We start from the raw sequence: 27,414 nt of genomic DNA, 5'->3' as shown, positions 1-27,414 counted from the left end.
AATGAAATGGAACCCGATCGTAGCAAATGTTAAATATTTCAGAAATTACTAAGCCTTATTTCCGCAAAGAAAAAAAGAACAATTTGAACTTTTGAACATTGAGGTTTAATAAAGAATCCATTAGCTGTAAAATGTTAAATGTACATGTAGCTCTAAGCTGGTTCCCCGTCACTCTCAAGGGCAATTAGGAATGGACAACAATCGGTGGCTCTGGCAGTGAAGCCCACATCCCATGTAGGAATAAAAAAATGTAAAAAGGCCTGTAAACTACTGAACCCTGAGAGTACAGGAAAAGTAGAGCCCCGAATTCCCGAGGTTTGACAGTACAGAATTAGCACAGAGGAATTTGGCCGCAGAACGTAAATGTTTTCCCAAACTTACAAAAGATAAAAAGGTTGGTACAAGAAGTAGCTGCCCCGCAACCTTCTCCCCTCCCACCCCTCACCATAGTGGACAGAGGGAATTGACAGAATAAAGAAATAGTGCTATTGGGCATTTCTGCCAGACTCCATGGTAAAATGTGCCTGAATAAAGAATAGCTTGAGAGATTAAAAAGGGCTGTAAAAGGCACCAAGACATCTCTTACAGAGAAATAAATAACGGAAGGACAATTTCCCAAAGTCAAGCTGACTGTGTGCACATGGTCGCCCACTTTTTTATCATTCGTATCTCAGGTTAAAGTCTCACTGCTATAGACAAGGCGGCTTCCTCATGAAGGGTCTGGGCACACAGGTCTGGGGATCTGGCCTGATGGCTTGACTCTTCATGCAATTCTGGGCAGCCTCCCACAGAAGAATGCAGTTCGAGGCCAGTGTATGTGGGTTACATTATTCAGTACATGCAGTTCGGATGCAAATAGTAACAAATTAAAGAAGCTGAAAGAAACCAAGGACGCAATGGTAATGAGGCAATGAGCATTCAACAGGCGAGTATATATCTATATGCCAGACCATGAGGAAAGATCCAAAGATGTGCAGGTTAGGTGGATTCGCCCTGCCAAATTGCCCTTTAGTGTCCAAAATGTTAGGTGGGGTTACTGGGATAGGGTGGAGGCGTGGGATTAAGTAGGGTGCTCTTTCCAAGGGCCGTGCAGACTCGATGGGCCGAATGGTCTCCTTCTGCACTGTAAATTCTAGAATTCTATGATTCTATGAGAGGTGTTTACTCAAATGGGATGTGCAAAATGGAAGGAAACATGGATGATATACATTGTGCAAGGTAGAGGGGCCTTCATAAGAAATAGGAGCCTAGGGCAGTGCGTGGCACAGTGGTTAGCACTGGGACTATGGCACTGAGGACCCGGGTTTGAATCCCGGCCCTGGGTCATTGTCAGTGTGGAGTTTGCACATTCTTCCCGGGTCTGTGTGGGTTTCACACTCACAACCCAAAGATGTCCAGGTTAGGTGGATTGGCCACGCTAAATTGCCCCTTAATTGGAAAAGAAAATAATTGGGTACTCTAAATTTTTTTAAAAGAAATAGGAGCCTGCCCCACTATTCAATACAACAATGGCCAATCTTTCACCTTAACTTCACTGTCCAGCCCACTCTCCAGATCCCCTGGCCCTGAGAGATCAAAAATCTATCAAATTGAGGTCTGCATGTGAAGTTACGCAGTGAGCAATCATCAAGTGAGCAGTAGCAACTGCAGCACCCACAGTGGAGACAGCACAGGAGAAACCTCAACAGGGACTGAGGCCTGTCCCTAACTCTGCTGGGGGCAATACAGATAATGACCACTGAGGCCCAGGTGCATGAGATGAAAACTGCTGGCCTCTCACGGACATCTGCATGAGGCATTGAAAAGAGAAACTAAGTAGTTTCATCACTATTATGGAGTGTTTGGAGGAGCCTGCATCCAGTATCACCATACTGTAGTCTATCTTAATCTATCTCTGAGGGCATAACAACCTGTGGAGAGACTGAAGAGTCTGCAGTGCAGCCCTTACAGCAGGAGGCCATGCAAGCATTATTTAAAACATTGGTGGAATATTAAACAGCAACTGCAAAGAGCCTGGCCCTCACAGTGGGCAGAATTTTGGATGGAATGGAGAGTGGCTTTGAGGGGTTCATAGGCAAATGGACATCTTCTGCAATCTTTTCTACTATAACTGAATGGACGTGAAGAGCCTGAATCCCAAGGGCAGTGGCAGTGGTGTGATAAGAGCAGGAATGCATCAGTAAATTGACCCACTCTCCTCCCATTCTTCCGAAAGCAGTAAACACCACAGTTTCAGCATGTCTGCTGCAGCTAGACCAGTCGGCCCTCGGAATGACCGAGCCGCAGCAGTCTACATCTGGGTCCTCACATGCTTGGGCACCCATAGGTTATCAGTCATGAAAGTCCACATAGGAGTCATGAAAGTCTTCCACCAACTCTGCTGAGACCGTTAGAAGATTACCTTGTGGAGTTAAGGAAAAGCAGGATGAGTTGATCATCTGGGTGAGAAATGATTGGAAGCTATTTATTATGTTTGACATTAAATTGATTGACCAAATTGTCTTTAGGACATGAGTTTGAAATGTAGTTTAATAGCAGCTTCTGATTCTGAACGGTTTGAATGTAATTAATATAAAAATTGGCGTTATAGTATGGATGTTCCTCGATGAAGAATGAAGCGAGTGATGAAAAATGTGTCAAAGACTGTTGAGCAGAAAGGCTCTCACGTTCACAGAGAAGGGTATTAGTAAATGAGCTAAGAGCTGCCCTCTGCCTTCCTCTGCAGCAAGGTACTAATGTGGTCTTTCTTCCTTAGCTGTGCCCTCTCCTCCCCAAAGATATTTCTAGTCTGATTTGCTCTTTCGTTCATCCTCCAGATGCAAGACTCTGCAGTGCAATGTTGTGAAATGTACAGCAGATCATGACATGGAATAACACACTATCTGTGGCAGATTGCAGGAGTCTCCCTGAGCAATAAAAATGATTCAACCTCTGCTTGAGTAGTTCCATTGTGTCCTGTGTAATCACCCTGGTGGCTGTTCCTGTGATGTTCTAGTCTTTGTGGTGCTTCACAGGGCTGTCATTAGCCACAGGGAATATTCCTTGTTCCACAGCATCCTCCCTTTTAATGCACCTCCCACGGTGAATAGTTGGTAATGATAGTGAAGTGTCCGAGAATAAAAACATTGTGCTGAATTTTCATGGAGGTGGGTGAGGCTGCAATTTCGCACCCACAAGGAGCGTGCCCGCTTTCCCATTCCCAGTGATTGTGGAAGAAGATTTTGGGTAACCTGGAGGGCTTAGTTTTTTTTTAAATATGTTTTTATTAAGAATTTTTCAACAATATTTTCCACCTTACAAACCCCCCGCCCCCCGTAACAAAGAAAAGAAAAAGAACTCGCGTGGCAAGACATGAACATGGCAAGTCAATAAGATACAGAACTTTGTACATTGGTTTCTTCCCGTACATGCCAGTTTCCGGATCATTCATGTGTTTTCTTGCTCAAATGCCCCCCAGAGAAACCCCCCCTCCCTCCTCTCCCCCCCCCCCCCCCATGAACGATTCCCCCCCACTCCCCCCCTCCCCCCCGGGTTGCTGTTGCTACTGTCCGACCTTCATTTAATGCTCCGTGAGATGGTCTAGGAACGGTTGCCATCGCCTGTAGAACCCCTGCGCAGACCCTCTCAAGGCAAACTTTATCGTCTCCAACTTTATGAACCCAGCCATATCATTTATCCAGGCCTCCACGCTGGGGGGCTTCGCCTCCTTCCACATTAGCAAGATCCTTCGCCGGGCTACTAGGGACGCAAAGGCCAGAATGCCGGCCTCTTTCGCCTCCTGCACTCCCGGCTCGTCCACTACTCCAAATAGTGCTAACCCCCAGCTTGGCTTGACCCGGACTTTCACCACCTTAGATACTATTCCCGCAATTCCCCTCCAGAACCCCTCCAGTGCCGCGCATGACCAAAACATATGGACCTGGTTCGCCGGACTTCCTGAGCACCTCCCACATCTGTCCTCCACCCCAAAGAACCTACTCAGCCTCGCGCCCGTCATATGCGCTCTGTGAAACACCTTAAATTGTATCAGGCTAAGCCTGGCACACGAGGAAGAGGAATTAACCCTACTTAGGGCATCAGCCCATAGCCCCTTCTCAATCTCCTCCCCCAACTCCTCTTCCCATTTACCCTTTAGCTCCTCTACCAAAGCCTCCCCCTCTTTTTTCATCTCCTGGTATGTCGCCGACACCTTGCCCTCTCGACCCATATGCCCGAAATCACCCTATCTTGAATCCCCTGTGCCGGGAGTAGCGGAGAATCCCTCACCTGACGCCTCGCAAATGCTCTCACTTGCATGTACCTGAAAGCGTTTCCCGGGGGTAGCCCAAACTTCTCCTCCAGCGCCCCTAAGCTCCAGCGCCCCTAAGCCCGTCAATGAGCAGGTCCCCCATTCTTCTAATCCCAGCCCGATGCCAGCTCTGAAAACCCCCGTCCATCCTTCCTGGGACAAACCGCTGATTGTCTCTGATCGGGGACCACACCGAGGCTCACGTCGCACCCCTGTGCCGTCTCCACTGCCCCCAGATCTTTAGCGTTGCCGCCACCACCGGGCTCGTGGTGTACCTTGTCGGCGAGAGCGGCAGCGGTGCCGTCACCAGCGCCCCCAGGCTCGTTCCTTTGCAGGACGCCATCTCCAACCTCTTCCACGCCGCCCCCTCTCCCTCCATCACCCACTTACGGATCATTGCCACGTTGGCTGCCCAATAGTAACCACCCAAATTCGGCAACGCCAACCCTCCTCTATCTCTGCTACGCTCCAAGAACCCCCTCCTTACCCGCGGAGTCTTGCTCGCCCACACAAATCCCATAATGCTCCTGCTTCCCCTCTAAAAGAAGGCCTTAGTAATCACAATTGGGAGGCATTGGAATACAAAAAGAAACGTCGGGAGGACCACCATTTTAACCGACTGTACCCTGCCCGCCAGCGAGAGTGGCAACATGTCCCACCTTTTAAAATCCTCCTCCATCTGTTCCACCAACTGTGTCAAGTTAAGTTTGTGCAGTGCCCCCCCAGCTCCTAGCTACCTGAATCCCCAAATATCGAAAGCTCCTTTCCGCCCTCCTCAACGGTAGGTCGTCTATCCCTCTTCCCTTGGTCCCCCGGATGCACCACAAAGAGCTCACTCTTTCCCACATTGAGCTTATAGCCCGAAAAGTCTCCAAACTCCCTTAGGATATGCATGACCTCAACGATCCCCTCCACTGGATCCGTCACAGACAGCAACAGGTCGTCTGCGTACAGCGACACTCAGTGTTCCTCTCCCCCTCAAACCACCCCCTTCCATTTCCCTGACTCCCTTAACGCCATCGCCAAAGGTTCAATTGCTCATGCAAACAGCAGGGGGGACAGGGGGCACCCCTGCCTCGTCCCTCGATACAGCCAGAAATACTCCGACCTCCGCCGGTTCATGACCACACTCGCCACCGGGGCTTTATACAGGAGCTTCACCCAACTAATAAACCCTCCCCCGAACCCAAAACTCCTCAACACTTCCCAGAGATACTCCCACTCTACCCGATCAAAGGCCTTCTCCGCATCCATGGCATCACTATCTCCGCTTCTCCCTCCACCGATGGCATCATTATCACATTTAGGAGCCTTCACACATTAGTATTTAACTGCCTACCCTTTACGAATCCCATCTGGTCCTCGTGAATCACCTCCGGGACACAGTCCTCAATCCTCGTGGCCAACATTTTTGCCAGCAACTTAGCATCTACATTAAGGAGCGAGGTCGGTCTACACGACCCACATTGCAGTGGGTCCTTTCCCGCTTCAAGGTCAAAGAGATCATCGCCTCCGACATTGTCAGGGGCAGGGTCCCCCCCTCCCTTGCTTCATTGAAGGTCCTTACCAGCAACGGGGCTAACAGGTCTACATACTTCCTATAAAACTCCACCGGAAACCCAACCGGCCCCAGGGCCTTCCCTGCCTGCATGCTCCCCAGTCCTTTAACCAGCTCCTCCTCCCCAATTGGCGCCCCCAAACCAGCCACCTCCTGCTCCTCCAACCTTGGGAACCACAATTGGCCCAAGAATCGCTGCATCCCCTCTTTCCCCCCTGGGGGCTGGGACCTATACAGTTCCTCGTAAAAGGCCTTAAAAGCCTCATTCACTTTACCCACACTCCGCACCGTAGTTCCCCTGCCATCTTTGACTCCGCCTATTTCCCTCGCTGCCATCCTCTTACAGAGCTGATGTGCCAGCATCCGACTCGCCTTCTCCCCATATTCATATATCGCCCCCTGTACCTTCCTCCACTGTGCCTCTGCCTTCCCTGTGGTCAACAGGTCGAACTCCGTCTGGAGACTTCGTCTCTCCCTGAGTAGTCCCTCATCAGGAGCCTCTGCATATCTCCTGTCCACCCTTAAAATCTCCCCCACTAACCTCTCCCTTTCCCTGCCCTCTCTCTTCACCCTCTGAGCCCTGATGGAGATTAACTCTCCCCAGACCACCGCCTTCAGCGCCTCCCATACTACTCCCACCTGCACCTCCCCGTTGTCGTTGGCCTCCTGGTACCTTTTGATGTACCCCCGAACCCTCCCACACACTTCCTCGTCTGCCAGCAGTCCCACATCCAACCACCACAACGGGCGTTGGTCCCTCTCCTCCCCCAGCTCTAGCTCCACCCAATGCGGGGCATGGTCTGAAATGGCTATGGCCGAATACTCCGTTCCCTCCACTTTCGGGATCAATGCCCTGCCCAGAACAAAAAAATCTATCCGGGAGTAGGCCTTATGTACGTGGGAGAAAAAAGAAAACTCTCTGGCCAAAGGCCTGTCAAACCTCCACGGATCTACTCCCCCCATCTGGTCCATAAATCCCCTAAGCACCTTGGCCGCAGCCGGCCTCTTCCCCGTCCTAGATCTGGAGCGATCTAATGCTGGGTCCAGCACCGTATTAAAATCCCCACCCATTATCAAGCTCCCTACCTCCAGGTCTGGAATACGCCACAACATCCGTTTCATGAATCCAGCATCGTCCCAGTTTGGGGCACATACATTCACCAGTACCACCTCCGTCCCCTGCAACCTACCACTCACCATCACGTATCGTCCTCCCTTGTCCGCTACTATGATCTTGGCCTCAAATGACACCCGTTTTCCCACCAGTATTGCCACCCCTCTATTCTTTGCATCCAGCCCCGAATGGAACACCTGTCCCACCCATCCCTTCCTTAACCTGACCTGATCTGTCACCTTCAGATGTGTCTCCTGAAGCATGACCACGCCTGCCTTCAGTCCCTTTAGGTGTGCGAACGCTCGGGCCCTCTTAACCGGCCCATTTAGGCCTCTCACATTCCACGTGATCAGCCGGATTGGGGGATCACCCACCCCCCCCGCCGATTATCCATCCCCTATCTTAGGCCAGTCCCGTGTTCGCGCCTCCCGCACCCTCCAGTCCCCCAGGCGGGGAACCCCCGCCCCGACCACCTCTTCCATTTTCAGTTCCCCCTCGGACAGTGCAGCAGCAACCCTAGAATCCCCCCTCTCCCCCCTTTCCCTGCCCCCCCCGCCCCCCCCGCCACCCGCCCCCGCCCACCCCCGCTAGATCCACATCTAGCTCTTTTGCTCCCCCCATATTACTTCCATGAGTCAGCTGACTTCTGCTGACCCCGGCTTCCCCCGCCTTCCCGTTGATCTCCCCATGTGGGAGTCTCTCCTCCGCCTTACCTTCCTCCACCCCTCTCCCCCCCCCTTTTGGCGTGGAAAAAAGCCCGCATTTTCCTAAACCAGCCCCGCCCCCTGTGGCACAGCTCCTGTTACTGCCATTATCCCAGTTCCCTCATCCTCGAGTCTCACCTCCCTCCAGCACCGACGCCCACATTCCCCATCATCATCATCTCGTCTACAGAAAAGAAAAAAGGGAATTTTAGGAATTTTAACCAGAACTTTACCCACATCCCCTTCCATTATCCCACCCATGAAGTATTCTTTACCCATATCTACATCCCCGTATACAACCAACATCCCCTCCACAACCACATCCCCTCAGTTCGAGTCCAGTTTTTCCGTCTGGATAAAGGTCCAAGCCTCTTCTGGCATTTCAAAATAATGGTGTCAGTCCTGATAAATGACCCACAGTCGCGCAGGCTGCAGCATGCCGAACCTGACTCTTTTTTTATGCAGCACCGCCTTGGCCCGGTTGAAGCCAGCTCTCCTCCTTGCCACCTCCGCGCTCCAATCCTGGTAGACTCGGATCACCATATTCTCCCATCTACTGCTCCGCACCTTCTTGGCCCATCTCAGCACACTTTCTTTGTCCGCGAAGCGATGGAACCTTGCCACTATCGCCCTTGGCGGCTCATCAGCCTTGGGTCTCCTCGCCAGGACCCAGTGAGCCCCTTCCAGCTCCAGAGGGGTCGGAGAGACCTCCGTTCCCATCAGCGAATGGAGCATCGTACTCACGTACGCCCCGGCATCAGCTCCCTCCACTCCTTCAGGAAAACCCAGAATCCGGAGGTTCTTCCTCCTCGACCTGTTCTCCAGGACCTCAATTCTCTCGGCCCACCTCCTATGCACCGCCTCGTGCGCCTCCACTTTTACTGGATCTCGTCCTCATTATCATTCATTTTATCTTTCACCTCACGAAGATCCACCGCCTGGGCCTTCTGGGTCTCCTTCAGTCCCTTGATCGCCAACACCATTGGCGCCAGCACCTCCTTTTTAAGCTCCTCCACACAGCGCTTAAGGAACTCCTGCTGGTCCGGCCCCCATGCTGCTCGATCTCCGTCCTCCGCCATCTTGTTTTTTCCCCCTCGTTTTTGTCACTGCTCCAGAGCCTCTTTTCTCGCCGCTCCACCGCTGATCTCGGCCATATATCATAAGGGGGGACCTTACTGCACCTTCCCACACCGGATCAATTCAAAAAAGTTCCGTTGGGGCTCCTCTGGAGAGCCCGAAAGTCCGTTATCGCGGGAACTGCCGAAACGTGCAGCTTAGCTCCGCATCACCGCAACCGGAAGAAGACCTGGAGGGCTTAGTAAGAGCTCTCTCCAAACCCTGATTTAAATTTCATTCCGGCATAAAGTATACCATTCGCATCAGGAGAACATCTCTGAAACAATCGCAGATTCCCAATGGCAGGGCGGGTAGACATCAAGGCTGGAAGTTCCAGTCTGTCTGGAAAAACCACTGCAAAAACAAATCAACTACAATCACGGAAATTCCTCAATGTAAGGAGATTTCACCCGACATCTGAAGACCCTGACCCTCCCGGTCTTCTTACTTGGCTAATTTGTGATCAGTGACTAGGAATGGAGGTGTCTTCGCACTTCTTATCCTACATCAGCAGCTCCCACATCCTTCAAACTCGCCCTCTGAGTTCTGCCACCAGCATTTTTGGCTTCCTGATTTGCATTTCATCCCAGTGACAGAATCGAGAGCCGAAAACAAGGAATCAGCCCATTATGGCTTGTTCCTCAGTACCTTGCACAGACCATCACAATATCATTATCTGCACATTGATAGATTCATGCTCTTTTCTATTGGTAAATATTATTAGTTTGTGCCCTGGTTCCCTAATAACCACATTCTGGGTGCGATTCTCTGCCCTCATTGCGCTCTTGCTTGAGCAAAACGAGCCCAGTGACTGGCGGGAGAGGCCAAAAACGAGAACTGCTCCAGGCACGAAACAGTTTGCGATGCAACCAGCCCGCTCCCTCAGGCGAAATCGGGATCTCGCCGTGGCGTGGAGAGAAACAAATTATCACCACTTAAGCCCAATTTCCATCCAATTAATCAGGAGCCACCCCATATCAGGGGCAGCACGGTAGCATTGTGGAGAGCACAATTGCTTCACAGCTCCAGGGTCCCTGGTTCGATTCCGGCTTGCGTCACTGTCTGTGCGGAGTCTGCATGTCCTCCCCTTGTGTGCGTGGGTTTCCTCCGGGTGCTCCGGTTTCCTCCCACAGTCCAACGATGTGCAGGTTAGGTGGATTGGCCATGATAAATTGCCCTTAGTGTCCAAAATTGCCCTTAGTGTTGGGTGGGGTTGCTGGGTTATGGGGATAGGGTGGAGGTGTTGACCTTGGGTAGGGTGGTCTTTCCAGGAGCCGGTGCAGACTCGATGGGCCGGGTAGCCTCCTCCTGCACTGTAAATTCTATGATAATCTATGATATCCAACGGGCTCATTATTTATCAGCCTCCCAGCAAGTGCTGGTGCTGATAAGTGCTCCTTTTGAAAAACGTGGGGTTGGCGGAAGGGCCTCTGTGGGGAGCCGAGGAGGTGAGTCGCCATCTTTGCTCACAAGCAAAGAGCATTGGGTGGCCGCCCCAGCACTCGGCGGGGGTGGGAGGCCCTCAGCTGGGTGGGGGGGGGGGCAGACTTCGGATGGGTCGGCCGCCATGGGAAGGGGGGAGGTGGAGGCGCTGGGAGGGCGACCGTGCACAGCACAAACATGGATCGTGTGATCCTGTTCCCGGGGCAACCCTAGCCCGTGCCCGTCTGCCCCTCCGACCATCCATAAACCCCACCTACTGCTGAGGCCTCTGGCCATGCGGCTGAAGGCTATCGCTAATGGTGAACTGCAATCTTGGTTGAGTGAGCACTTCACACAACCCAAATGGATTCCTGTTGGTGGGCGGGCAATGTAGCATGTGGGAGTCATTGCCTAGCATCCGAATCACACCTTGATGCCTGGACACTGTACCTGAACACTGCGGGAGGCAACACCAACATCTGAATATCCAGGGGATGGGACACGGCTCCGGGACATGTCCACGGCTGGATGGTGGGTGAATGCAACGGGGAGGGGAGATGCCTGGAGAGATGGGCCAATGGTTCGGAGGTCGGCCCGTGTAGCAGCAGAAAATGACATACTGGTTGTGCTCAAGGGTTTTTAATGTGTCACAGGTGACATACATGATATACCATCAATTCACAGCGAGACCATATGAACAATTGAACGAAGGTTTTATTACACAAAGAAATAGCCTGCCAGTGACTTTTGTACAAATGAGCGTCACCAACTGGGCGCAGGACTATATACTGCCCCGGGGGGGCGGAGCCAGAGGCGGAGCCCACCGGGGTTCCAGCTCAATCCTTAAAGGTTAAAGGTTACACAGGCACCATATCTCCTGGTGAATACATTTCACCACATTCACCCCCTGTTTAAAAAAAACACAAAGTCCGGCGGAGGTGATGTGGGTCAAATGTCCAGTCTATCCGGAGGCCAGATCGTCCTTTTAGACCTCCTCAGCTCTGGTGGTGCGGCGGGCACAGACGTCGTAGATGATGGTGACTCTGAGAGCGTGTTGTTCTGAGCTCCCGCCCGGCGTGTCAGAGACAGTTGCGGGGTAGTTGTCGGCAGGTGGGTGGCGGGTGGCTGCTGTGAAGGCACGGGGGACAATGCAAGCGCGGGGGGCGGCGTAGGCGCGGGAGGACACAGGAGCCCCAGGGGGACGAAAGAGACACGGTTGGTTGCTGGGATGCGGTGGGGGCGCGTAGGCAGGGGAACCAGCGGGCGCCAGGTCCCGTAGGGAGACTGTATCTTGTCCATCTGGGTGCGGGACGTAGGCGTAATGGGGGTTTGCGTGCAGCAGCTAGACCCTCTCGACTAGGGGGTTGGTCTTATGGCTCCTCACATGCATCCGGAGAAGGACAGGCCCCGGAGTTGTCAGCCAGGCCGGAAGCAAGACCCCAGTGATGGAAGACAAACATGTGGTTGTGAGGGGTCTCATTCGTGGCTGTGCAGAGGAGCGACCTAATGGAGTGGAGCGCGTCGGGGAGGAGCTCCTGCCAGCGGGGAACCGGGAGACTTCTAGACCAGAGGGCAAGAAGGACGGCCTTCCATACCGTCGCGTTCTCCCTCTCCACCTGCCCTTTGCCCTACGGGTTGTAGCTGCTAGTCCTGCTCAAGGCGATGCACTTACTGAGCAGGTACTGACGCAGCTCATCGCTCATAAACGATGTGCCCCGGTCACTGTGGATGTACGCAGGGAAACCTAACAGTGTGAAAATGCTGTGCAGGGCCTTTATTACTGTTGCCGAGGACATGGCGGGGCAAGGGACAGCAAAAGGGAAGCGGGAATACTCATCAATGACGGCCAGGAAGTACAGATTGCGGTTGGTGGACGGGAGTGGCCCCTTGAAGTCGATACTGAGGCGCTCAAAAAGCCGGGAGGCCTTTACCAGATGGGCCTTGTCTGGCCGATAGAAGTGCGGTTATGGCTTTGACCTCCTCGGTGGAGTAGGGCAGGTTGCGAGACTTAATAAAATGGACAAGCCAGGTGACCCCTGGGTGTCAGAGGTCGTTGTGGAGAGCCCGCAGTCGGTCCTCCTGCGCGCTGGCGCAAGTACCGCGGGACAGGGCATCTGAGGGCTCGTTGAGTTCCCCAGGATGATACTTACTATCGTAAGTGTAGGTGGAGAGTTCGATCCTCCACCTCAAGATCTTATAAGTTTTAATCTTGCCCCGCTGTGCATTGTCAAACCTCCTACCAGCTAGGTAGTGCCTCCAATGCCGCATAGCTTCCACAATGGCTTGCGCCTCCTTCTCGATAGAGGAGTGTTGAATCTCGGAAGCATTGAGGATTCTAGAGAAGAAGGCTACGGGCCTGCCTGCCTGGTTGAGGGTAGCAGCCAGGACGACGTCTGACGCATCGCTCTCTACCTGAAAAGGGATGGACTCATCCACCGCATGCATGGCGGCCTTAGTGATATCGGCCTTGATGCGGCTGAAGGCAGAGGGGGCCTCAGCCATCAGGGAAAACGTAGTGGTCTTAATAAGTGGGCGGGCTTTGTCCGCGTAGTTGGGGACCCACTGGGCGTAGTATGAGAAAAGCCCCAGGCATCGATTGAGGGCCTCGAGGCTGTGGGGAAGGGGAAGTTCCGTGAGGGGGCGCATGCTGTTGTGGTCGGGCCCCAGGACTCCGTTTTCCACGACATAGCCGAGTATGGCTAGCCAGGTTGTGCGGAAAACGCACTTCTCCCTATTATATGTGAGGGTTGAGGGATTGGGCGGTTTGGAGGAACTTATTAAGGTTGGCGTCGTGGTCCTGCTGGTCATGGCCGCAGATAGTGACATTGTCCAAGTACGGGTATGTAGCCCGCAGCCCGTACTGGTCCACCATTCAGTCCATCGTTCTCTGGAAGAACGAGACCCCATCGGTGATGCCGAAAGGGACCCTGAGGAAGTGGAAGAGTCGGCCGGCTGCTTCAAAAGCCGTGTAGTGGCAATCTTCTGGGCGGATCGGGAGCTGGTGGTAGACAGACTTCAGATCCACTGTAGAGAAAACCCGGTATTGCCCGATCTGGTTGACCACCTCCCCGCAATGCGGGGGAGGTACGCATCCAGTTGCGTGAACCGGTTAATGGTCTGGCTGTAGTCCACCACCATCCGATTCTTTTCCCCAGTCCTGACAACCACCACTTGAGCTCTCCAGGGGCTGTTGCTGGCCTTGATAGACCCCTCTCTCAAGAGTCGCTGGACCTCTGACTTGGTGAAAGTCATATCTTGTGCACTGTACCGCCTGCTCCTGGTGGCGACGGGCTTACAGTCGGGGGTGAGGTTCACGAAGAGCGAGGGGGGGGGGACCTTAAGGGTCGCGAGGCTACATACCGTGAGGGGGGTAAGGGTCTGCCGAACTGTCGGGTCAGGCTTCAGTGACTGCATTGGAAGTCCAGTCCAAGCAGTAGAGGGGCGCAGAGGTAAGGGAGGACATACAGCTTAAAAAGGGGCATACTCAGCGCCCTGTATCGCAAGGTTCGCGACACAGTACCCCCGGATCCGGACCAAATGGGATCCGGAGGCGAGGGAGATCGTTTGAGATGCGGGCTAGATGCGCAGGGAGCAGCGCCTTACCGTTTTGGGGTGTACGAAGCTCTCCGTGCTCCCGGAGTCAAAGAGACAGGGGGTCACGTGCCCGTTGATCCGGACGACCATCATGGAACTCCTCAGGTGCTTCGGCCATGACTGGTCGAGGGTGATGGCGCCGAGCTGCAGGTAATCAGTGTAGTCAGAGGAATCTGGGTCATAAAATGGTGGCCCCCATGAGTCGCACATGTCGGATTGAGCTGAGGATGGCTGCCCCCACGAGTTGCACGTGGCTGATGACGCGTCTGAAGGGGCGTTTCCGGTAGGCACGCAGCCGCATTACGGGGTCTGCGGGCCTGTGAGTCCATGGGCCGGACCTGAGCAGCTTTCGGCTTATGGGCTTTCGATCTGGGCAGACAGACTCTGGCGAAGTGGCCTTTTTTGCCGCAGTCGCTGCATGTCGCAAGCGGGCTGGGCAACACTGCCGTGAGTGTTGGCCCTGGCCGCAGAAGTAGCACGGCGGTCCCCCAGTCTGGGTGGGCAGCCGCACGGCACAGGCCTGTGGCGTGGCCGGGTGTGCCGACATCCGCGTCGGCGGTGCCCACGTGGGGCTCGTTGGGTCTGCGGGGAACGACTGAGGCTCTGGTAGGCCACCTCTTACGAGGTGGCTAGTTTTACCGTGTCCTGCAGGTCGGTAGCCCCGTTTTCCAGCTGTTGCTGCCTGACGTAATTAGAGCGGACCCCAGCCACATAGATCTGCAGCTTCATGTTCTCCTCAGCCGTCACGTCTTGATAATTACAGTTTCTGGCGAGTCGGGTCAGGTTTTCCAGATATTCGTCCAGAGATTCTCCTGCGTGCTGCTGGCGGGTAGTGAGCAGATGCCGCGTGAACACCTCATTTACAGGCTTGATGAAGCGCTTCTTCAGAATCACAACCGCTGCCTCGTACGTGGCCGCCTTTTCGATCAAAACTGAAATTCGATGGCTCACCCGAGCGTGGAGGAGGTGCAGCATGCGAGCTTCGGAGATAGGTGCTTCGGAAGAGCCAAGGTAGACCTCGAAGCAGCGGAGCCAGTGAGAGGAGATCCCCTTGGCTTCTGGGGCACGGGTGTCTAAGTCGAGTTTTTCTGGCTTGAGAGTGGCGTCCATAGTGACGTTGTTTGTGTAATAAATTGATATACCATCAATTCACAGTGAGGCCATATGACAAGTGAATGAAGGCTTTATTACACAAAGATCTAGCCTGCCAGTGACTTCTGTACAAATGAGCGCCACCCACTGGGCGCAGGACTATATACCGTCCCGGGGGGGGGGGGACGGAGCCAGAGGCGGAGCCCACCGGGGTTCCAGCTCAATCCTTAAAGGTTAAAGGTTACACAGGCACCACGTCTCCTGGTGAATACATTTCACCACAATACAATTCCTCAGCAAGCTATTCCACTTGGTCAGTTCATAAATGTATCTTCCAATATGGAATTGATTCAAACTGAACAGGGAAATTACAGTATTATTCCTGTTTTCCGAGGTAGCTGAGGTGAAATATTATCCGGGATTCCTGCTGCCAATTGGCATCCAATAATCACTAACGGAAAGTGGATGTCAAAATGGGAAAGAAAGACAATCAGTTATAATGCCCTTCAACCAACTCACACAACTAGGAATACACAGGAAGATGGTTACTTGGACGGGACACCTGAGCTGAGAAGGAGAAAAGCCGTCAATGCGCCATATTGTTGATACCTTGCTCCAAGGTATTTGGAGTAGGAATTACACTGCCAACCTGTATCTCGTGGTGAACTGTGTCCTTCTTGGGTCTCATTCTATAAGCAGGGTAAGTCCCTGTCAGGATCTCCACACTAAGGTGGCACCTGTTACTGCAGCAATGGGATATTCTGGACCAGAGGAAACAGAGAAGCTTTTCGAGATGGTTTAAGAACCCAGTAATTTTCAAAAATGTTTCTATTAAAGGTTTCAGATGGGCCCAAAACAGTCAGCTGGCATGTGTTTGGGTTATTATGAAGGGACACGCGCACACTCCCAAGTCCTTGTCCTCTACCCGATATTAAAGGGAATTTTCACCACTATCCCAGGATCCACCACCACCTTTGAAACTGGACCCCTTTCCTCAGGTATTTAGGTGGAACGTTGGCCGAAGGGACAGGTTTCCCAGCAAGGCTGAAGGAGGAAATATCAGAGCAGGTTGGGAAACAAAAGGTTTGCCTCATCAACTTGCGTCGCTAATCTGTCCAATTTGGGGCAGAATCACAGTGCAAGATGCAGGACTGAAGGGAAAAAAATTGAAGGGAAAGAAATGGAATTATTTAAATCTGTAAAGCTGGAGGACATTTCTTTTTATGCACCAACGATATTCTGAGTGGGAAAATGTTAACTTGCGTCAGTGACATTTGGTGGAAAAAGTTAATAGAAAATAGCCTTCAAAAGGTTAAAGCAAAAATGGAACAACTGGGCAGAGTGACAAGCACCCAGTCATGGGGGTGCATAGTAACAATGAAAGTAATTTAAGTTTAAGCAGAAAGGACAGATGTTGCATTTCAGGTTTTGTACAAATGACTTAACTTGGTTTAATTAATTCCACAAGGAGAACTAGAACCATTCCACATTACTTCAGCAGGTCTGATGGAGAATGGAATACTTTCAAAGTAAAGGAGCTTTCTCAGAATGGGAATGCAAATCTCTGCTTGATAATAGGAGTAAAAACTGTCTGAAAAGTATGGTGGCTAAAAGGCTAAAAGGATGACATTTTATTATGCAGAAAAGCTCTTACCCTGTGATATTTATTGCCCTTCTTAAGTGTGATCTTCTGCTGGGGAAATAAGATTGACTAAAAATCTGCAACTTGTTTTTGTTCACTAATTAAATGGCTGTTTTTTTCCAACTAGCCCCCAAGCTTGTGCCTGTAACGGTCATTATTGCACCACATGATCCTCTCTGAAACCCGGGGCTGGATTCTCCGATTTGAAGACTAAGTGCTGACGCTGGTGTGGGAACAGTGGTGTTTTACGCCAGGAAAAATGGTGCAAAAGCTGCTCTAATCCTCCATCTGGTGGGAGGCTTAACAGGCAGGCAGCGCCCGGCTTTATCTACGGATATGGCCGAAGTATTGGCGGGTCCATAGCTGTGCATGTGCACGGTGGCGGCCTGCAGAGGCCGGGCTGTGCAACAGGACTCCAGCCACACGCGGACTCAGCCTGCCAAAAACTGCCCCTTTTAACCAGGCTTGTCACCCCTGGACCACCCCCCACCAGTGTCCTGAGCCCCCGCCAAAGCCCTACCTGCCTGCGGAAAGGCTCCCCCCCCCCCCCTCCGCCGCCGCTGCCGACTGTGGAGGTGCTGGACTTAGTCCGCAGCCGCCAAGCCAGGTTCATGAAAAAAGAAAGGATAAATGTTCCACGCCATCGGGAACTCGGCCCATTGGGGACGGAGCATCGGGGAGGGCCTCAGGTGACATCCTGAGGCCGTCCCAATAGCGTGCAGCGTACTCGATTTTGAGGGGCGGAGCATCGTAAAAGCAGCGCCGCCCCCGATTTCAGCTCAAACGGGGATTGTCTGGCCGATCGCCGAACACAGTTTTGGCGCCGCCGACCGGAGACGCCCACCCCCTATTTTTCCTGATGGTGCCAAAAAAAAGTATCAACAATTGGAAAATGTTCTTTTCAAGACATATCCGAGTTGTAGCTTAAGATATCTTTTTGAAGTCTGTCATGGTGTCCAGACAAGCTGAAGCCAATTGGCCCAATGGAAAACAAGTTTGTTTGGGAAGTTTTCTTTTTGCAATAAAGATCCTGATGGATTCATTTTAATTTACGTGAGTTAGAATTCACTTGCTGAAATGTGTTATTTTATTCACTGGGACTCCTGGGAGTATGAACGAAGAGCCAATGGGAAAACACCTGGAGCTATTGAGCTGAGCCACTTGTTAATTTGCTAACAATGTGCTTAATGAGCTGAAATCTGAACATTTGCTTTGTTTCTGTGAAGTGACTCGATGTGGTTGTGGTGGTTTCTGTTTTATTGGTTTAGCTAACTTTGTGAGAAACTAAAGCACACAAGGATATCAAACGTACTTCCTCAGCTCCTTAAAGGTATAAATGTATTTTTTCATATAAATAAAACCTGGCACAGCATGTTTGGATTTTTTTTAATGCGAATTGTCTACTCAATAAATCTTATTATCAGTTCCAATGTTCACAACCAAGGAAGAGTTTAATCTTTTTTTTTCTCTTCAAATTATGAGGAGCATATCACATCAAATGCCTTGAGCAGCTTCATATATTACACTGGAAATGTTTATATTGTAATCCAGCAAAATACAACCCTGTCGTTTCTCAACAATTGGGGCTGCCAAAACAACTCAGAGTGGACGTTAAATATGTACAAAACCTTGGTTAGGCCACAGTTAGAATATTGTGTGCAGTTTGGGATTTTTCACCGTGAAAGGACATCAGAAACATAGGAGTATATGCTAGAGTTAGGAAACTAATATTATGGAGACAGATTTGAGGCGGTGGGACTGTACTGGCCTAGAGAAGTATTATTGGAGCCATTTGAAATATGAAGAATTTTTGTCGAGTGAACAGGAAGGGACTCTGGTAGATTTCCACAGGTACTGACTTTGGATATCATCTGAGAGAGGGGGCTCATGGGTTGCCTGATAGTCTCAACAGGAAGATCTGTTTTTTTTTGATGGGCTGACCCCATTATCATTTGACCAAAAGACTAAGGGCGGATATGAGGTTAATATCAGGCAACCTGTCAAGCTTCTGGTGAATCTGTGGCAGGGAGCGGGTAAGAGAACAGCAGAGAAGGGGTGCGGTGACGAGAACTCGGGGGCTGCAGGGACTCGGGCAGTTTTCATGGAGCCCAGAGACCTCAGAAATGCACAGCAAAACCTAACTGTAACTTACTCTTTAGGTGAATTGCAGCTGATAATGTGAAGCACACACTACCCCAGCACAGTCTAAAGAGTCAGAGGACTCGAAACATTAACCGTTTCTCTCCGAATAGATGCTAGTAGACCTGCTGAGCTATTTTTGGTGTTTAGCTTGCATGTTAAAGGGGCTACCACCTTGCACAGGCAGGAAATCCAGCTGTTACGACACCCTGGGCTAGTGTGCGGTCAATTCCAGCCCCACTTGACCCGGAGTCGCAACACCAGTGAAATTAGATTTATTTAAATACCCAAGGTCTTTGGTTGAGTCCAATAAACTACAGTCACCAGGTTCGTAACTTTAAAACACGAGTAACCTTTTATTATGGACAGTATCTTTAATTAAACAGACAGAAAATGTAGCTGGCTATCTACTACCCATTCCCCCCCCCCACCCCTTTTTTGTAACTTGCCCCACTCTTTACACACTCTTATGGGGATAAGGGGTTACGGGCAGAAGGCAGAAGAATGGGGATGAGAAACATACCTGTCATGAGCGAATGGTGGATCAAACTCGAATGGCCTAATGGCCTAATTCTGCTCCTATATCTTTTGGGCACACACAGAGACAAACCATATAGCGGGGAAATGGTGGTGGAAAGGGAAATAAAATATAAATGAAATAAAAGGGTAGAGATCTTTGATTCACAGTGATGACTTCCGGTCGATGTCTTTCTGAAGTTCAGGCTGCCTGCTTGGCACGTCCTTTCTTCCAGGCTCGATATGCTCTTCTGAGGCAAGGTTATTTACCTTCCCTGAGACTCAGCATCAGTTCAGGTTCACAGCAAAAGGATATGCTAGATACTCACTGCTTTCAAAGCAATAGATCAGTTATTTTAATTCAATGCATGAAGAACAACAACTGCTGGTTTTGATACACTTAAAAGATCTTCAGCTTCCACCTACAGGCAGCAGAAACAAAAAATAGCTCCCCTCATTTCTGAAGTCTGATCACTTCTGGAATGTTCTCTCAGAAACATCACCCAGCAGGAACCAATCACTAACTGTTGTCAGGCAGAACACTGTTCCTGGCCAACCCATTGTTTGCCAGTTAACCAATCAAACTGATTCCCTCCAAAGCTGGTTCCTCCCAGCTATTTGCTGCTGGAAGAGTCTGGATTCTCCTTCTCCCAAAGACACAGCCTGAAAATACGGTATCCTGGCAAGCAGGTTGTCTTCTGCTTTCTTCTCTCTACTTATATACATCCTAATTATTGATCCACGGACCAAAATAATAAAATAAAAGAAATGGGAACTCAAAGAAATAGACAGGAAAGATTCTTACAAAGCAGAGTGAAGGTTTCAGAGGCCACTGCAATTGAGAGACAGGCCACAAAGTCATTCCCCACCACTTTTGTGTGCCACCCTCAGAATTTCCCTCATTTCCACTGAATATGGAGTCGTTGATGAGAGTTTATCGATTTATAATTATCACACAACTGTATGAATAATCTCCTCACATGGCTGCAGCAGCACAGGATATGCTTTGCCAGAGGGAATGATAAAGGCAGAGAGGATTGCTTCTTTCACGGGGAAAGTGTGTGCATATCACAATAAGAGAATGCTACTGGGTCATAGGGAGGCAGTGGAAATAGTTTTGGATTAAATGACAGCAGGTTTAGCCTACATTACAACAATGACTACACTTCAAATGTACTTAATTGGTTGTTAAGTGCTTTGTGGCATCTGAGGACATGAAAGGCGTCATATAAAATGCAATTCTTTCAGAACATTCCAGCAGTTCTGAGTGTATATGCAATCATTCAGTCAAATTTAATATGCTTATTCAATTGAATGGTATTACCTTTCAATTTTGACTTGCTCTGCAAATTATTGCGTTATGACGGAACCATAACTGACAGGGTTGATATGAAGACTAACACATGGCGCTTGTGACTTTTGCAGCACTTTCCAAATGGGTCAGCCCAATTTTTTTCCCTCTTCTTTATATGCCGTTCTATGTATTTGTTTGTTTCCACATACTCCTTGGCGTTAGCTTGCTTTTCCTTCTGCACCTTTGAACCCCTGCTATTTTTTCTCTGATCGAGCACTATCTATCAATATTGTGTGGGAGTGAATAGTGGATGAATTTAATGTGAGGCCTACTTAATTGGTCATTCAACAAGCTCAACTCAAATTAGCAACAAACTAGGGTGTAATTTGAGCACTAAGCAAAACCACAGCAATTGATGGTCTATTCTCACCAGAATATCCTTTACTTTAACCCTCACTTTCCTGTTGGTTAAATCTTTTTGGCAGTTTCAATCCACTCAACATTTTTTTCTGTTACAGTCTAAGCCAACTGTCCATAATGAGACTAATGGAGCTTGCCGTTATTTATGTGCAAATACTATGGTAACCTCAGGTGAGGAGGGATGCAAGGTTAGCATAGCAAAAATGGCATCTTTCTGTCTGGCTCACCATTGAAATGCATTGAATGGCATGACATTGTTGTATTTGCTCAGTTGATATGACTAAACTCATACAGAGAAGTTGTATTGTCCATTTCAGTCTAAGTCACCTTTCAACCGTAAGATTTTGTTCCTGTGCTGTACTTTTCTTTGTTCTTTAAGATTGTAGTTTAGTCGGGCTGCATGGTCGGCACGGGCATGGAGGGCCGAAGGGCCTGTTCCTGTGCTGTACTTTTTTTTGTTCTTTGGTCTTTATATGTGAACAATATATGTCAAACTTGCTGACATTATAAGTTAACCATTATAATTATGGAGTTTCATTTCTTCAGGTTTTAATTGTTGTTGGAGATTGTAAAAATAAAATTTTGACATTTTTACTTTTTTTACTTTTCTTCTTTCTTCTCTCTCTTATTTCAAACTATTTTTTTCTCTTTATTTCCGTCCGTGTGCATGATATAACATGGAATTCACATATTCTTATATACATTTCCTTCTCTGTCTTCACACTGTTAATTTCACATTCCTTCAGTCTGATTAAGGACCAACAAAGGACCAATGATTTTGAGCCCTCTCTCACTGTCCGTCAGAATGTCAACGCAGGCTGAAAATCCAGAGAGAAACAAAAAACGTGATTGTCTCCAGTGTGATTGGCTTTTAGAATCTTAACACCTCCCCCCCTACCCCCCACCCCCTCTCGCCAGTGCCGTGGTGCACATTGCACGGTGCAAGCCCAGGAACTTCATTTTAATACATTTTTTAAAAATTCATTTACAGGATGTGGGCATTGCTGGTTATGCCAGCATTTATTGCCCGTCCCTTGTTGTCCTTCAGAAGGTGGTGGTGAGTTGCCTTCTTCAACCGCTTCCGTCCTTGAGGTTTAGGTTCACCCACTGTGCTGTTAGGGAGGGAGTTCCAGGATTTTGCCCCAGCGACAGTGAAGGAGCGGCAATATATTTCCAAGTCAGGGTGGTAAGTGACTTGGAGGGGAACCTCTGGGTGGTGGGGTTCCCAGGTATCAGCTGCTCTTGTCCGTCTAGATGGTAGTGATTGTGGGTTTGGAAGGTGTTGTCTAAGGAACCTGGTGAGTTACTGCAGTGCATCTTGTAGATGGTACACACGGCTCCCAATGTTTGTCGGTCGTGAAGGGTTTGAATGATTGTGGAAGAGAGGAGCAATCAAGCGGCTTTGTCCTGGATGATGGCGAGCTTCTTGAGTGTTGTCGGAGCTGCACTGGTTCAGGCAAGTGGAGAGTATTCCATTACACTCCTGGGCAGCACGGTAGCATAGTGGTTTGCACAGTTGCTTCACAGCTCTGGGGTCCCAGGTTCGATGCCCGGTTGGGTCACTGTCTGTGCGGAGTATGCACATTCTCCCCGTGTCTGCGTGGGTTTCCTCTGGGTGCTCCGGTTTCCTCCCACAGTCCAAAGATGTGCGGTTAGGTGGATTGGCCATGATAAATTGCCCTTAGGTGTCCAAAAAATGTAAGTGGGGGTTACTGGGTTACGTAGTAGGATAGATACGTGGGCTTCAGTAGGGTGCTCTTTGTAAGGGCCGATGCAGACTCGATGGGCCGAATGGCCTCCTTCTGCACTGTAAATTCTATGATTCTATGACTTGTGACTTGTAAATGGTGGACAGGCTTTGGGGGGCTCAGGAGGTGAGTTACTCGCCGTAGGATGCCTCACCTTTGACTGCCCTGGTAGCCACAGTATTAATATGGCTAGTCCAGTTCAGTTTCTGATCAATGGTAACCCCCCAGGATGTTGATTATATTTGCATGTCATCGGTGAGCACTCGCTCCAGACTTCCCACCTCAAGAAATATTCACCGGATCACACCGGTGTCATTTACTTTTTTTAAAATAATATTTTATTAAGGTATTTGAAAATGTTTATAACAGTAACAAAAACAATGACATCAACATGGTAAAATAAACATTTCCCCCCCCCAGCCCAATCTTCACACACCTCAACCATACAACAACAATCCCCCCCTCCCGCCCTTGAAATACTGCATCTGCTGACATTTTTAATTTTCCCCGAGAAAGTCGACGAATGGCTGCCACCTCCGGGTGAACCCTAACATTGACCCTCTTAAGGCAAAATTTATTTTCTCGAGACTGAGAAACCCAGCCATGTCACTAACCCAGGTCTCTACACTCGGGGGCTTTGAGTCCCTCCACATTAATAAGATCCGTCTCCGGGCTACCAGGGAGGCAAAGGCCAGGATGTCGGTCTCTTTCGCCCCCTGAACTCCCGTATCTTCCGACACTCCAAAGATCGTTACCTCCGGACTCAGCACCACCGGTTTTTAGCACCGTGGACATTGCCTCAGCAAAACCCTGCCAAAACCCTCTAAGCTTCGGGCATGCCCAAAACATGTGGGCATGATTTGCTGGGCTTCCCGCGCACCTCGCACACCTGTCCTCTACCCCGAAAAACTTGCTCATCCTAGCCGCTGTATTGTGTGCCCGGTGGACTACCTTAAACTGTATCAGGCTATGCCTGGTGCACGATGAGGATGTATTAACCCTGCTTAGGGCATCCGCCCATAGACCCGTCTCCATCTCTCCTCCTAGCTCGTCAATCCACTTGCCCTTGAGCTCCTCCACCGGAGTTTCCTCCGCCTCTGAAAGCTCCTGGTAAATATCCGATATCTTCCCCTCTCCCACCCAGGTACTGGAAACTACTCTATCCTGAATCCCCCGTGGCGGCAGCAGCGGAAAGGCCGGCATCTGTTTTCTTAGGAAGTCGCGCACCTGCAAATACCTAAAACCATTCCCTGCTGGCAATTCAAATTGATCCTCCACAGCTTTCAAGCTGGGAAAGCTCCCGTCCATAAACAGATCCCCCATCCTTCTAATTCCTGCCCTCTGCCAACTCCGGAACCCGCCATCTAGCCTACCCGGTACAAACCGATGATTATTATAAATCGGGGTCCAAACCGATGCTCCCTCCACTCTCTTATGTCTCCTCCATTGCCCCCAGATCCTCAGAGTCACCACCACCACCAGACTTGTGGAGTATCGGGCCGGCGAGAGCAGCAGAGGTGCCGTTACCGATGCTCCCAGACTGGTGTCTTTACATGACGCCGCCTCCATCCGCACCCATGCCGACCCCTCCCCCACTACCCACTTCCTAACCATGGCTTTATTAGCCGCCCAATAGTAATTGCAGAAGGTCGGCAACGCCAACCCACCCTCCCCCCCCGACTGCGCTCCAGCAACACTTTCTTCACTCGCGGGGTTTTACCCGCCCACACAAAGCTCAAAATAATCTTATTCACCCGCTTGAAAAAGGCCTTAGGGATGAAGATGGGGAGGCACTGAATGACAAACAGAAATCTGGGGAGGACCGTCATTTTCACGGTTTGTACCCCGCCACCCCCCCGCCCCCGCCACCCCACCAGTGATAGCGGGAGCATGTCCCATCTCTTAAAGTCCCCTTCCATTTGTTCTACCAACCGGGATAGGTTTAACTTGTGTAGTACCTCCCATTTCCGGGCCATCTGGATTCCCACATATCGAAAGCTCTTCCCTACCATTCTAAGTGGCAGCTCTCCCAATCTCTTCTCCCAGTCTCTTGCCTGGATCACAAATATCTCACTTTTCCCCATGTTCAATTTAGACCAAGAAAAATTGCCAAATTCCCCCAAGATTCGCATTACTTCCCCCATCCCCTCTAATGGGTCCGAAATGTACAAGAGCAGGTCACCTGCGTAGAGCGAGACCCGATGCTCCACCACCCCCTCCCCACCCCCTGAACCAGCCCTTTCCAGTTCCTGGAGGCTCTTAACGCCATGGCCAATGGCTCCATGGCCAGAGCAAACAGTGACGGGGAAAGGGGGCACCCTTGGCTCGTCCCTCGGTGTAGTTCAAAATACCCCAACCTCAGCCGGTTCGTACGCCCACTCGCTACTGGTGCCTGATAGAGCTACCACACCCAGTTAATAAAGCCCTCACCAAACCCAATCCTTCCCAGCGCCTCCCACAGGTAATTCCACTCCACCCGATCAAAAGCCTTCTCCGCATCCATCGCTACCACCACCTCCGCCTCCTCTCCTTCTGAGGGCATCATAATAACATTTAGAAGACTTTGAACATTGGCCTTGGGTTGCCTGCCCTTAACAAACCCTGTCTGGTCTTCCCCTATCACCCACGGGACACAGTCCTCTATCCTTGTGGCCAGTATCTTAGCCAGCAGTTTGGCATCCACATTTCGTAGAGAAATCGGCCTGTGTGACCCACATTGCTCCAGATCCGTCTCCCGTTTCAAGATCAATGAAATCGAGGCCTGCGACATTGTTGGGGGGAGGACTCCCTTCTCTCGTGCTTCATTAAATGTCCTCACCTGCAGTGAGCTCAATATCTCTGAAAACGTCTTATAGAATTCCACCGGGTAGCCGTCAGGCCCCGGGGCCTGCTGGTTTAGCTCACTGGTCTAAATCGCTGGCTTTTAAAGCAGACCAAGACAGGCCAGCAGCACGGTTCAATTCCTGTACCAGCCTCCCCGAACAGGCGCCGGAATGTGGCGACTAGGGGCTTTTCACAGTAACTTCATTGAAGCCTACTCGTGACAATAAGCGATTTTCGACTGCATGCCCTCCAGCCCCTTGATTATTTCCTCAATCTCAATTGGGGCTCCCAGCCCCTCCACCAGGTTCTCCTCCACCCTCGGGAACCTCAACTGATCCAGAAATTGCCTCATCACCTCCACCCCAGCCAGGGGTTCTGACTCATATAATTCACTCCAAAAGTCCTTAAACACCCCGTTCACCCCGGCTGGGTCCAGGACAGTATTCCCGCCTCTACTCTTTACTTTACCTATCTATCTGGCCGCCTCTCTTTTCCTGAGCTGGTGCTCCAACATTCTGCTTGCCTTTTCCCTGTACTCATACATCGCCCCCCTTGCGTTCCTCAACTGTTCCACTGCTTTCCCTGTGGTCAACAGCCCAAACTCCACCTGTAACCTCCGTCACTCCCTCAGTAGCCCCGCGTCCGGGGCCTCCGAGTATCTCCTGTCCACCTGGAGTATCTCCTCCACTAACCTATCCCCCTCAGCCCGTTTCGCCTTTTTTCTGTGGGCCCGTATCGAGATTAATTCCCCTCTGACGACTGCATTCAAAGCTTCCCAGACCGTCGCTGCAGAGACCTCCCCCGTATCATTTGTTTCCAGGTAGTTCTGGATGGACTTGTTAACCAGCGCACAGACATCCTCGTCTGCTAACAACCCCACATCCAGTCTCCACAGCGGCGTTGCCCTCTCTCCACATTAACCCGTAGATCCACCCAGTGTGGGGCATGATCCGACACTGCAATTGCCGAGTACTCAGTATCCACCACCTTCGGTATTAGCGCTCTGCTCAAAACAAAAAAGTCGATGCGAGAGTATACCTTTTGGACATGTGAAAAAACGGAAAACTCCTTCGCCCTCGGCCATGCAAACCTCCATGGGTCTACTCCCCCCATCTGTTCCATAAAACCCTTTAATTCCTTTGCCGCGGCCGGCCTCCTCCCTGTCCTGGATTTTGACCGGTCCAATTTCGGATCAATGACTGTTGAAGTCCCCTCCCATGACCAGGTTATGTGACTCTAAGTCTGGGATCTTATCACCCGCCTCATAAATTCCACATCGTTCCAATTCGGAGCATATATGTTCACGAGTACCACTCGCACCCCCTCCAGCTTCCCACTCACCGTTATGTACCTACCCCCCTTGTCTGACACGATTCTCCCTGACTCAAATGCCACTCGTTTGCTGATCAAGATCGCTACCCCCGGTCTTTGAGTCCAGTCCTGAGTGGAACACTTGGCTAACCCACCCCTTCCTCAATCTCGTCTGGTCTGTAACCTTTAGGTTTGTCTCTTGTAGCATTGCCACGTCCGCCTTCAGTTCCCTCAAATGCGCGAACACGCGAGCCCTCTTGACTGGCCTATTCAGTCCTCTCACGTTCCATGTGATCAGCCTGGATGGGGTGGCTTCCAACACCCGCCCTGCCGACTAGCCATCACCCTTTTTAGGCCAGTCTCGAGTTTGCACCCTCCACTTCCTCGAGTCCCCACTCGGGTAGTCGCCGTTTCCGACCTCCTATTAGTCCCCTAGTAATAGTTCCTCCCCTGTCAACAAAGCAGCTCCCTCCCCTCCACCCCCCCCACCCCCCAGCAACAACATTAAAAACCCAATCCCCCCAAGTCAAGCTCCAGCTTAACACACGTCCATCCCCCACTGAGCTTCAGAGAGTCAGCTGACCCATGCTGACTCGATAGCTCCCTCCCCTGGCACCAAACAGTCTGTCTCCC

This window comes from Scyliorhinus torazame, chromosome 11, assembly GCF_047496885.1.
Source record: "Scyliorhinus torazame isolate Kashiwa2021f chromosome 11, sScyTor2.1, whole genome shotgun sequence".
NCBI classification, from domain to species: domain Eukaryota; kingdom Metazoa; phylum Chordata; class Chondrichthyes; order Carcharhiniformes; family Scyliorhinidae; genus Scyliorhinus; species Scyliorhinus torazame.
Note: the sequence above shows the minus strand (reverse complement) of the source record.